The sequence below is a fragment of the Clinocottus analis genome, unplaced genomic scaffold (assembly GCF_023055335.1).
Source record: "Clinocottus analis isolate CAN_PGR_092001 unplaced genomic scaffold, fCliAna1.0.p SCAF_8, whole genome shotgun sequence".
In the NCBI taxonomy this organism is placed as follows: Eukaryota; Metazoa; Chordata; class Actinopteri; order Perciformes; family Cottidae; genus Clinocottus; species Clinocottus analis.
In genome coordinates this window covers 30,001-40,349 of record NW_027176240.1, presented here as the reverse complement: position 1 = coordinate 40,349, position 10,349 = coordinate 30,001, and positions in this window count along the sequence as shown.

Here is a 10,349-nt window from a genome sequence, read left to right as displayed (position 1 = left end):
TACCTCTCTCTCTCTCTCTCTCTCTTTACCTCTCTCTCTCTCTCTCTCTCTCTCTCTCTCTCTCTCTCTCTCTCTCTCTCTCTCTCTCTCTCTTTCAAAAGGTACAGGGAAAGTATTAAAAAAAAACAAGTTAACTTTTTTAATGCTGCGCTCTCTCTTTTCACTTGTCTGCTTTTAAAAGTGGGGCAACGCGACAGAAATACTGCAAAACAGAGGGGGAGGGGCTTGTGGGGGGATTGTGAGGGGATGGAGGGATAGAGGGATGGAGGGATGGAGGGATGGAGGAGGAGGAGGAGGAGGAGGAGGACGAGAAACAAAAGGATTGAAAAGAAGACAAATGGTTAGTGAAGTCAACCTCATTCGACGGTCTCATTTCCTCTTAGCAGCTTGTTAACCCCCTGCTGCCTAATTATAGGGAACGTGCACACACGTGCACACACGTGCACACACGTGCACAGCAGCACCGCGCTGCAGGACACTGAATATCTATATAAATATGCTCTTATTATAGGAAATGGATGGCTCGGCTTCTTCAAAGCACTTCTAATTTGCCTTTCATTCACACACACACACACACACACACACACACACACACACACACACACACACACTCTGTAATGTGAACACGTGGCCGTGCGCACAGGAAGAGGGATCGAACCCCCGGCCCCATCGGTCTGGATGTCAATCATATAACGATGATCTGGGTGGGTTGTGGTTTCAGAGAAATCGTAGTTCTTCTGAAACCATGCCGCGCCAGACGGCTCTCTATACTTCATTACCCATGAGCCATTGCGTCGTTGGCGAAGTCAGCTCTTTACTCTTCAATCAGGTATTTACTGTAGCCCTGATGTATTTGTTCAAAGTGACACATAAGACTCATAAGAGGAGTTTGCAGCTCGTGACCTGATAGTGAAACTAAACCTGGAGCAGTTGAGTCGCCGCCGCTCCAGCGAGGACGTGTTTCTTCTCCAGGTGCGCCTCTCAAAGTGCTGAGCGGGCAGAACCCTGAATAGAAAGTAACTGGACCATCCGGCTGCAGCTGCAGCGTCTCCTGCCATCTCGTCCTGCGTGACGTTTCCAGGCGACGTATTCTATAATTTAGCGTGTTCTGTAATTCTGCCGTTGTGCTAAAAGGTGAAGCAGCAGTTGAAACGGGGACAGGAAGCTTTCCAACGTTTTCTGTTCGGTTCCTTCTCGGGTCCAGAGGAACGTCGGCGGCTCCTCCTCTGCAAGCTAGCTCCTCTTCTGCATGCTAGCTCCTCCTCTGCATGCTAGCTCCTCCTCTGCATGCTAGCTCCTCCTCTGCATGCTAGCTCCTCTTCTGCATGCTAGCTCCTCCTCTGCATGCTAGCTCCTCCTCTGCATGCTAGCTCCTCTTCTGCATGCTCGCTCCTCTGCTGCATGCTAGCTCCTCCTCTGCATGCTAGCTCCTCCTCCTCCTCTCTTCACGCCTCAGCGTTTCTCCAACACACACGCTTCATGCATCACTCTCTCGCTACGCTAACAGGCGAGGGGAACAGCAGCGACGCCCCCTGTTGATGGATTCAACCCGCTGGTTCAACCAGGTCGTGCTGTTGGGCAAGGTTAAGTTAGCTAAGGTAGTTAATGTAGCTAACGTAGCTAAGGTAGCCAACATAGCTAAGGTAGCTAACGTAGATAATGTAGCTAAGGTAGCCAACATAGCTAAGGTAGCTAACGTAGATAATGTAGCTAAAGTAGCTAATGTAGCTAAGGTAGCTAACATAGTTAAGGTAGCTAACGGAATGTTACCGGTGTGCTATCTGGAGGTAAAAACCTACAAAAAGCACTAAGTTATAAATATATATATAGTATTACTTAGAATATAAAATACTAAGATATCCCACAAAACCGTGTTGTATGTTGTCCACGTAGCTACGTAGCTACGTAGCCACGCAGCCAAACGATGAGGCCTGACTCAGTACTTTTAGTAGCGTTGCTTTCCCGGAAACTGACACAAGTTACAGTGTTGGACGGTACTGGTGTCGGAAGCATTGAAGCTGTTACACAAGGTGTGTGTGTGTGTGTGTGTGTGTGTGTGTGTGTGTGTGTGTGTTCCCTATAAGTGGGCTCTTGTTCCTTCTCTAATATCTGCCATCAGATGCAGATGAAAGCTCGAGTGCTCCTCCACCGATCGGCTGGGAATAAATCCATTTGTTGGAGCGCACGGGTACTTGAGGGGTGAGGACCACAGAGGCAGCACCTCTCATTATGGAACGCGGCCCATCAGCAGCTCGGGGAAGTGGTCGTGACCCTTACTCTGGCTGCGAGACGCTGGACGCTTTTTTTTTTTTTTGCAGCGTGAAGCAATTTTCATCTCCTGATGGTCTGTCGCTGCTCTGAGTCGATTGACTTCAAGACAGAACGTCTCAGACTGATATCCTGTCACGCCTCTGAGCAACAACCCGGCCTCAGTGCGGAGGGCAGAGACAAATAGTGATTTCATCCCGCCGCTCTCTTCTGACTGTACTTTACAAACCCGCAGCGTAACAGCCGTGGTTAGTGGGTAGGAGTCAGCGAGTGGACATAAACAGGATCAATCTGACCCGTCTGAGCCTTTCGTGACGATCTGGACTCCATCTGGACATCGTCCGCCCTCCAGGTGTTCAGCGCCACATAAGTGAGAAGATTTGGACGCTTCAGAACGTTCGAAGCATCCGGAGCTAACTTCTCTTCAGAGGAAACGTAATGCTGCGTTCACATCAAAAGAGTTGCAAACAAGTCGTGGTTATTTCAATGGTGGATGGCGAAAAATGGCAACTGTTTTTACAGAGTAAAGCCACGCCCCCTTTTCACCACGAAAAAGAGAATAAAGTGAATCTACCACTTCAAGTCCAGCGAGTAAACTCAGGCGAAAAAGCGTTGAGAAAATTCATAACTCTTTTGATGCGAACGCAGCAGAACATTTAAGACACCCGAGAGGACGTTGCATCAACGCTCACCTGTTTGCTCCAGCGAGGGAGTTTTATGCCCAATCGGTGGACTGGAAGGCTCAGCGGCCGGCGGTGGGAGGCTGTGTTGAGATTCATTGGTGCAAAAAGCTCCGTAAAGCGTCCACGGATATGTTTTCATTTGTCTTTAGACTAAAGTTGGAGTGGGCGGTGTTTTAAAACGGTGTTGAGCTGAATTAAAAACGACTCCTCAAGCAAAACTAATCTTAAATAATTTATTCTGCTTGTAAGTACCGAACCCGAAAACATCTTCTGCTCATCGAATCATTTCCTGTGTGAGCAGTAATGGATGAACAAAGACAATACGATATGTCAATCAGGTGTGGCCCCGCCCTAAAGCTTACCCTCCTTTAAGGTCTGTTTGACTCTAAAGGAAACCATGAATTTTATAGTTTTTCTCTTTTTTTTTATTTGGATTATTTGGACGATCAAATAGACAATTTTGTTCGTTCAAAACTGAATCAAAGTTCTGGGCCCTTAAAAGAGCAAATAAACATAACTCGGGTATAATAACGCAACATAAACAGACCTCTGATGGACAGAAGCAAGAAAGTAGGTTTCAGCATCAGCTTCCACCAGGTCCTGGTCCAGGTCCAGGTCCTGATCTAGATCCCTATCCAGGCTCCTCAGAGGGAAGTCCAGGTTCTGGTGGAGTTCTCCAGGTGGACATGTTGTAGAAATGAGCTTTCTGCTTTTAAAAGAAAGAGGCTCAACATGTCAGCAGCATCCATACAGACATCTATATAAATGTTTATTCTTTTAATCAAACTATTGTCTCTCATTCATTTGAGTCATTTAAGGTTTACTGTATGCTTTGAATCCTCATTGTTAGTTTAAATACTACATTTTATCACTTTTTACTGTTCACACACATTTCACACCATGTTTGCTCATAGAAATGTGGTTTAAAATGATAGAAATGTGTTATAAAATCATAGAAATGTGTTTTAAAATCATAGAAATGTGTTTTAAAATCATAGAAATGTGTTTTAAAATGATAGAAACGTGGTGTACAGTCATGGCAATGCATTGGTCAGAATGTGTTTAGACGTCTCAGAGGCTCACGCAGGTTTCACAGGAGCTCTGGAACGAGGAGACGTGGCGTCTGCTGGATGTCCACTCCAGATGATTGGGACAATTAGGCTCCCACGTCCAGCTGCTCTGGTGGAGTCTGGAGGAGTTCAGTTCTGCTCTGAGAGTCTGAATGTGTTAAAAGCTAAATGATCCTCATGAACATCCGGATCAGACGGAGGAACCACAATGAAACCACAGAGTTCTAGCTGCAGGAAAAAAGATGACCGAAGGTGAATAACTCGGCGTCTCATGAGCATCGATGGGCCTCCTGACCGGTGGAGCAGATACCTGAAGGTGAAGGTGAAGCTTGGATGCTGCATGAGAGCAACCTGGTGAAGACACTTTTACATCCTGATGGATTAGAGTGAAGGTTCCTGGGCGATGCTCATGGGTGAGGCTGCTGAGCAGCACGGCCCTTCATGGACATTCATCATGACAACACGTTTGACAACACATGGTGTGTTGTCGGTTGCATGAGCGGTAGAGTACCTCTGTGTATTTATACTCCTCAGAGTGTGTACTCTGCCTGCTGCGGGGATGTTTACCTCGACCTGCAGGCTTCTCCATCAGGTGACGCTGCTTTTGACGAACCCTCCTGCCGACAGGAGATGCGAGCGCGTTCATCCAGCAGCTTTCTCACAGAGAAAAATGCTTTTTGAGTGGAAAATGCTTTGAGTTCTGAACGTCTCCACGGCAACACCCACCTACCTCTGCTCTTTAAATGTCAAGCCGCTCAACAGTTCCTCCGACCGCTCATTCTGGACAAATGCATTCTCACACTTTTCACGTCTTGAGAGCTGAAGACATTTTCACAATCGCTCCTCCACTTCCTGATTAACGGGCTGCAGAGGACGAACATGAGTTATGCTGGAGAACCATTGGAGAACCATTAAAGAACCATTGGAGAACCATTAAAGAACCATTAGAGAACCATTGGACAACCATTGGAGAACCATTAAAGAACCATTGGAGAACCATTAAAGCAGCAGGAAGCAGCTTGAGCCTCTCGTGCACACGCAGGAACCTTCTGTCAGAGAAATACGTCCAGTCAGAGTCCTCTAGAGATGTGATCAATGACGGGCCTCTAGAGATGTGATCAATGACGGGCCTCTAGAGATGTGATCAATGACGGGCCTCTAGAGATGTGATCAATGACGGGCCTCTAGAGATGTGATCAATGACGGGCCTCTAGAGATGTGATCAATGACGGGCCTCTAGAGATGTGATCAATGACGGGCCTCTAGAGATGTGATCCATGCATGAGCATCAGAACCAAAGGAGACGAGAAGAATGAGGAGAGGACCATAGTTTGGACACCCATGCTCTAGATAAACCTCTAGATGAACCTCTAGATGAACCTCCAGATGAACCTCTAGATGAACCTCTAGATGAACCTCCAGATGAACCTCGAGATGAACCTTTAAATGAACCTCTAGATGAACCTCCAGATGAACCTCGAGATGAACCTTTAGATGAACCTCTAGATGAACCTCTAGATGAACCTCTAGATGAACCTCCAGATGAACCTCCAGATGAACCTCTAGATGAACCTCTAGATGAACCTCCAGATGAACCTCGAGATGAACCTTTAGATGAACCTCTAGATGAACCTCCAGATGAACCTCGAGATGAACCTTTAGATGAACCTCTAGATGAACCTCTAGATGAACCTCTAGATGAACCTCCAGATGAACCTCCAGATGAACCTCCAGATGAACCTCGAGATGAACGTCTAGATGAACCTCTAGATGAACCTCCAGATGAACCTCGAGATGAACGTCTAGATGAACCTCTAGATGAACGTCCAGATGAACCTCGAGATGAACCTTTAGATGAACCTCTAGATGAACGTCTAGATGAACCTCTAGATGAACCTCTAGATGAACCTCTAGATGAACCTCTAGATGAACCTTTAGTTGAACCTCTAGATGAACCTCTAGATGAACCTCTAGATGAACCTCTAGATGAACCTCTAGTTGAACCTTTAGATGAACCTCCAGATGAACCTCTAGATGAACCTCTAGATGAACCTCTAGATGAACCTTTAGTTGAACCTCTAGATGAACCTCTAGATGAACCTCTAGATGAACCTCTAGATGAACCTCCAGATGAACCTCCAGATGAACCTCTAGATGAACCTCTAGATGAACCTCCAGATGAACCTCGAGATGAACCTTTAGATGAACCTCTAGATGAACCTCCAGATGAACCTCGAGATGAACCTTTAGATGAACCTCTAGATGAACCTCTAGATGAACCTCTAGATGAACCTCCAGATGAACCTCCAGATGAACCTCCAGATGAACCTCGAGATGAACGTCTAGATGAACCTCTAGATGAACCTCCAGATGAACCTCGAGATGAACGTCTAGATGAACCTCTAGATGAACGTCCAGATGAACCTCGAGATGAACCTTTAGATGAACCTCTAGATGAACCTCTAGATGAACCTTTAGTTGAACCTCTAGATGAACCTCTAGATGAACCTCTAGATGAACCTCTAGATGAACCTCTAGTTGAACCTTTAGATGAACCTCCAGATGAACCTCTAGATGAACCTCTAGATGAACCTCTAGATGAACCTTTAGTTGAACCTCTAGATGAACCTCTAGATGAACCTCTAGATGAACCTCTAGATGAACCTTGAGATGAACCTCCAGATGAACCTCTAGATGAACCTCTAGATGAACCTTGAGATGAACCTCTAGATGAACCTCTAGATGAACCTCTAGATGAACCTTTAGTTGAACCTCTAGATGAACCTCTAGATGAACCTCTAGATGAACCTTTAGTTGAACCTTTAGATGAACCTCCAGATGAACCTCTAGATGAACCTCTAGATGAACCTTGAGATGAACCTTTAGATGAACCTCTAGATGAACCTCTAGATGAACCTTTAGATGAACCTCTAGATGAACCTCTAGATGAACTTCTAGATGAACCTCTAGATGAGTTATTAGTTTCTCCCTCTCACGTTCACCCAGCAGGTCGCTGGTCGCATCCCGAGTGAAACCAAAAGGAAACGTCAACTTTTTATAATTCACTTCTGTAACTTAGATAATGTACCAAACCTTTTACTGAGCTGAGAGATGTTTTACTGCCGAGGAGCTGCTCTGCCTTTTAGTTTACAATCACACACACACACACACACACACACACACACACACACACACACACACGTTTGTGTGTGACATGTGTGTTTAGGGCTTCATTGTACAGATCTTAATCTTAATGTAGTTACGACACAGAAAGCTGCAGAATAGATAAGGAAGTCTCTCAGCCGTGTGTGTGTGTGTGTGTGTGTGTGTGTGTGTGTGTGTGTGTGTGTGTGTGTGTGTGTGTGTGTGTGTGTGTGTGTGTGTGTGTGTGTGTGTGTGTGTGATTATCACTTGTGTAAATGTCAATCTTGTTTGCAGGTAATGAACACGGCTCTGGATCTTTTAGAGAGAGCGAGATAAGAGAAATAAAAAAGAGGAGAGGAAACGGAGAGATGGAGCCTGGAGAGGAAAAACAGAGTGTGTGTGCGGAGGAGAAGAACGAATGTTTGGTCAGATAAGAGCTGAGGAAAATGTGGAGGAGGGACTACTTCCTTTATAGTCCTGTTTAGTTTTTTCTCATTTCCTCCTTCCTTTGTCTGTTTTACATGTCCTCTCTCTCTCTCTTTCTTTCTCTCTCTCGCTCTCTGTCTCTTTCTCTCTCTGCTTCCTCACTGCGTCCTCACTGTTTCCTCACTGTTTCCTCACTGTTTCCTCACTGCTTCCTCACTGTTTCCTCACTGCTTCCTCACTGTTTCCTCACTGCTTCCTCACTGCTTCCTCACTGTTTCCTCACTGCTTCCTCACTGTTTCCTCACAGCTTCCTCACTGCCTCCTCACTGCTTCCTCACTGCGTCCTCACTGCTTCCTCACTGTTTCCTCACTGCTTCCTCACTGCTTCCTCACTGCTTCCTCACTGCTTCCTCACTGCTGCCTCACTGCTGCCTCACTGCTTCCTCACAGCTTCCCTCTCTGCTTCCTCTCTGCTTCCTCACTGCTTCCTCACTGTTTCCTCACTGCTTCCTCACTGCTTCCTCACTGCGTCCTCACTGTTTCCTCACTGTTTCCTCACTGCTTCCTCACTGCTTCCTCACTGCGTCCTCACTGCTTCCTCACTGCTTCCTCACTGTTTCCTCACTGTTTCCTCACTGTTTCCTCACTGCTTCCTCACTGCTTCCTCACTGCTTCCTCACTGCTTCCTCACTGTTTCCTCACTGTTTCCTCACTGCTTCCTCACTGCTTCCTCACTGCTTCCTCACTGCTTCCTCACTGTTTCCTCACTGTTTCCTCACTGTTTCCTCACTGCTTCCTCACTGCTTCCTCACTGCTTCCTCACTGCTTCCTCACTGTTTCCTCACTGCTTCCTCACTGCTTCCTCACTGTTTCCTCACTGTTTCCTCACTGCTTCCTCACTGCTTCCTCACTGCTTCCTCACTGTTTCCTCACTGCTTCCTCACTGCTTCCTCACTGCTTCCTCACTGCTTCCTCACTGTTTCCTCACTGTTTCCTCACTGCTTCCTCACTGCTTCCTCACTGCTTCCTCACTGTTTCCTCACTGTTTCCTCACTGCTTCCTCTCTGCTTCCTCACTGCTTCCTCACTGCTTCCTCACTGCTTCCTCACGTCTCGTGTACTCTGCCTCGGTGAGGCGTGCGGTTCGTGCGGCGACGCCCTGACGTGATTTCATGGCTTCTGGTCCTCGTGGTTATGAATTATTGATGCGATGGAAACTCCAAGCGTCCAAATGTTTAATCAATAATGCAGCGGTCGCTAGTTTGATTTTAAAAAGAAATAAATGGTGTTTGCATTGGTTTTGCGGATCAGCAGCCAGTGACGGGAAATATTACAATAAACACAGACATGAAATAATAATGTTGATTATTGAACTTATTGGATCTCAGATCCATCTGCACGACGCTGCAAAGGTGATGCACCTTACTGTACGCTCTGTCGTCCTATGTAGAGCTGCAGCCAGAGAGGGAGGGGGGGGGGGAGAGCGAGAGAGAGAGAGAGAGAGAGAGAGAGAGAGAGAGACAGAGAGAGAGAGAGAGAGAGAGAGAGAGAGAGAGAGAGAGAGAGAGAGAGAGAGAGAGAGAGAGAGAGAGAGAGGCCCAGGGTTATTGTTTTTCTCTCCCCTCTCAAATACCCCGTCCGTCCGTCCGTCCGTCCGTCCGTCTGTAACGGTGGCTGAGAGGAAGACATGTGCTTCTTTCCTGTGGTACAAGTACACAAGATGTATACTTGTACCACAGGACGTTGTGTATCGGCCTGTTTGATGTCCTACACACTACACACACACTACACACACTACACACACTACACACACTCTGCATCTGGTGGAGTTTACAATCTGTCCTGCAGATTTCTAATCTCCTGATGTTTCACATTATTGGTTCGCGCCCGCTGACATTTTCACTGCTTATCCAAAAAAAAAAGGAAAAGGTTCTCGAGTCGTTTGTTGAATATTCATGAGACGCAGTCGGTCGTCTTTGAGTTGAGGGGACGAGACCTACGACGTTCAGGTCGTCTAGCAGAAACCATGAAACATGAAATATGAAACATGAAACCATGAAACCATGAAACATGAAATATGAAACCACGAAACATGAAACATGAAACATGAACACTTCACAAGGACACACACCTCGTCTGTCCACCAGAAGAAAAGCATCTTCGCTGGCGTTCCCGTGTTTTTACCGCTTCCTCCCTGCTTCCTCCTTGCTTCCTCCTTGCTTCCTCCCTGCTTCCTCCCTGCTTCCTCCTTGCTTCCTCCCTGCTTCCTCCCTGCTTCCTCCCTGCCTCCTCCTCCTCCTCCTCCTCCTCCTCCTCCTCCTCCTCTTCCTCACATCTTCAGCTGTGTGTTCCTTTGCATGAAGACAACAGAACCTTCATGACTGTTGCTCACGTTGTGATTCTGGTGCTGGAAGAAGCTCCTGAGACGCCGAGCTGGACGCTGCGAACATGAAACCTCACACACACACACACACACACACACAGACACACACACACACACACACACACACACACACACACACACACAGATGAGCTGAAAGGACCGTCTTCAGTCTGCAGAGTCACGCTGCACTGATATGCTTTTATTAAAGCAAGTCATGGTTCAAACGTACGGCTGGATAATATTGTTCTGCCTCAGAGAATAAGAGAGGATGAAGAGTGTGTGTGTGTGTGTGTGTGTGTGTGTGTGTGTGTGTGTGTGTGTGTGTGTGTGTGTGTGTGTGTGTGTGTGTGTGTGTGTGTGTGTGTGTGTGCTGATG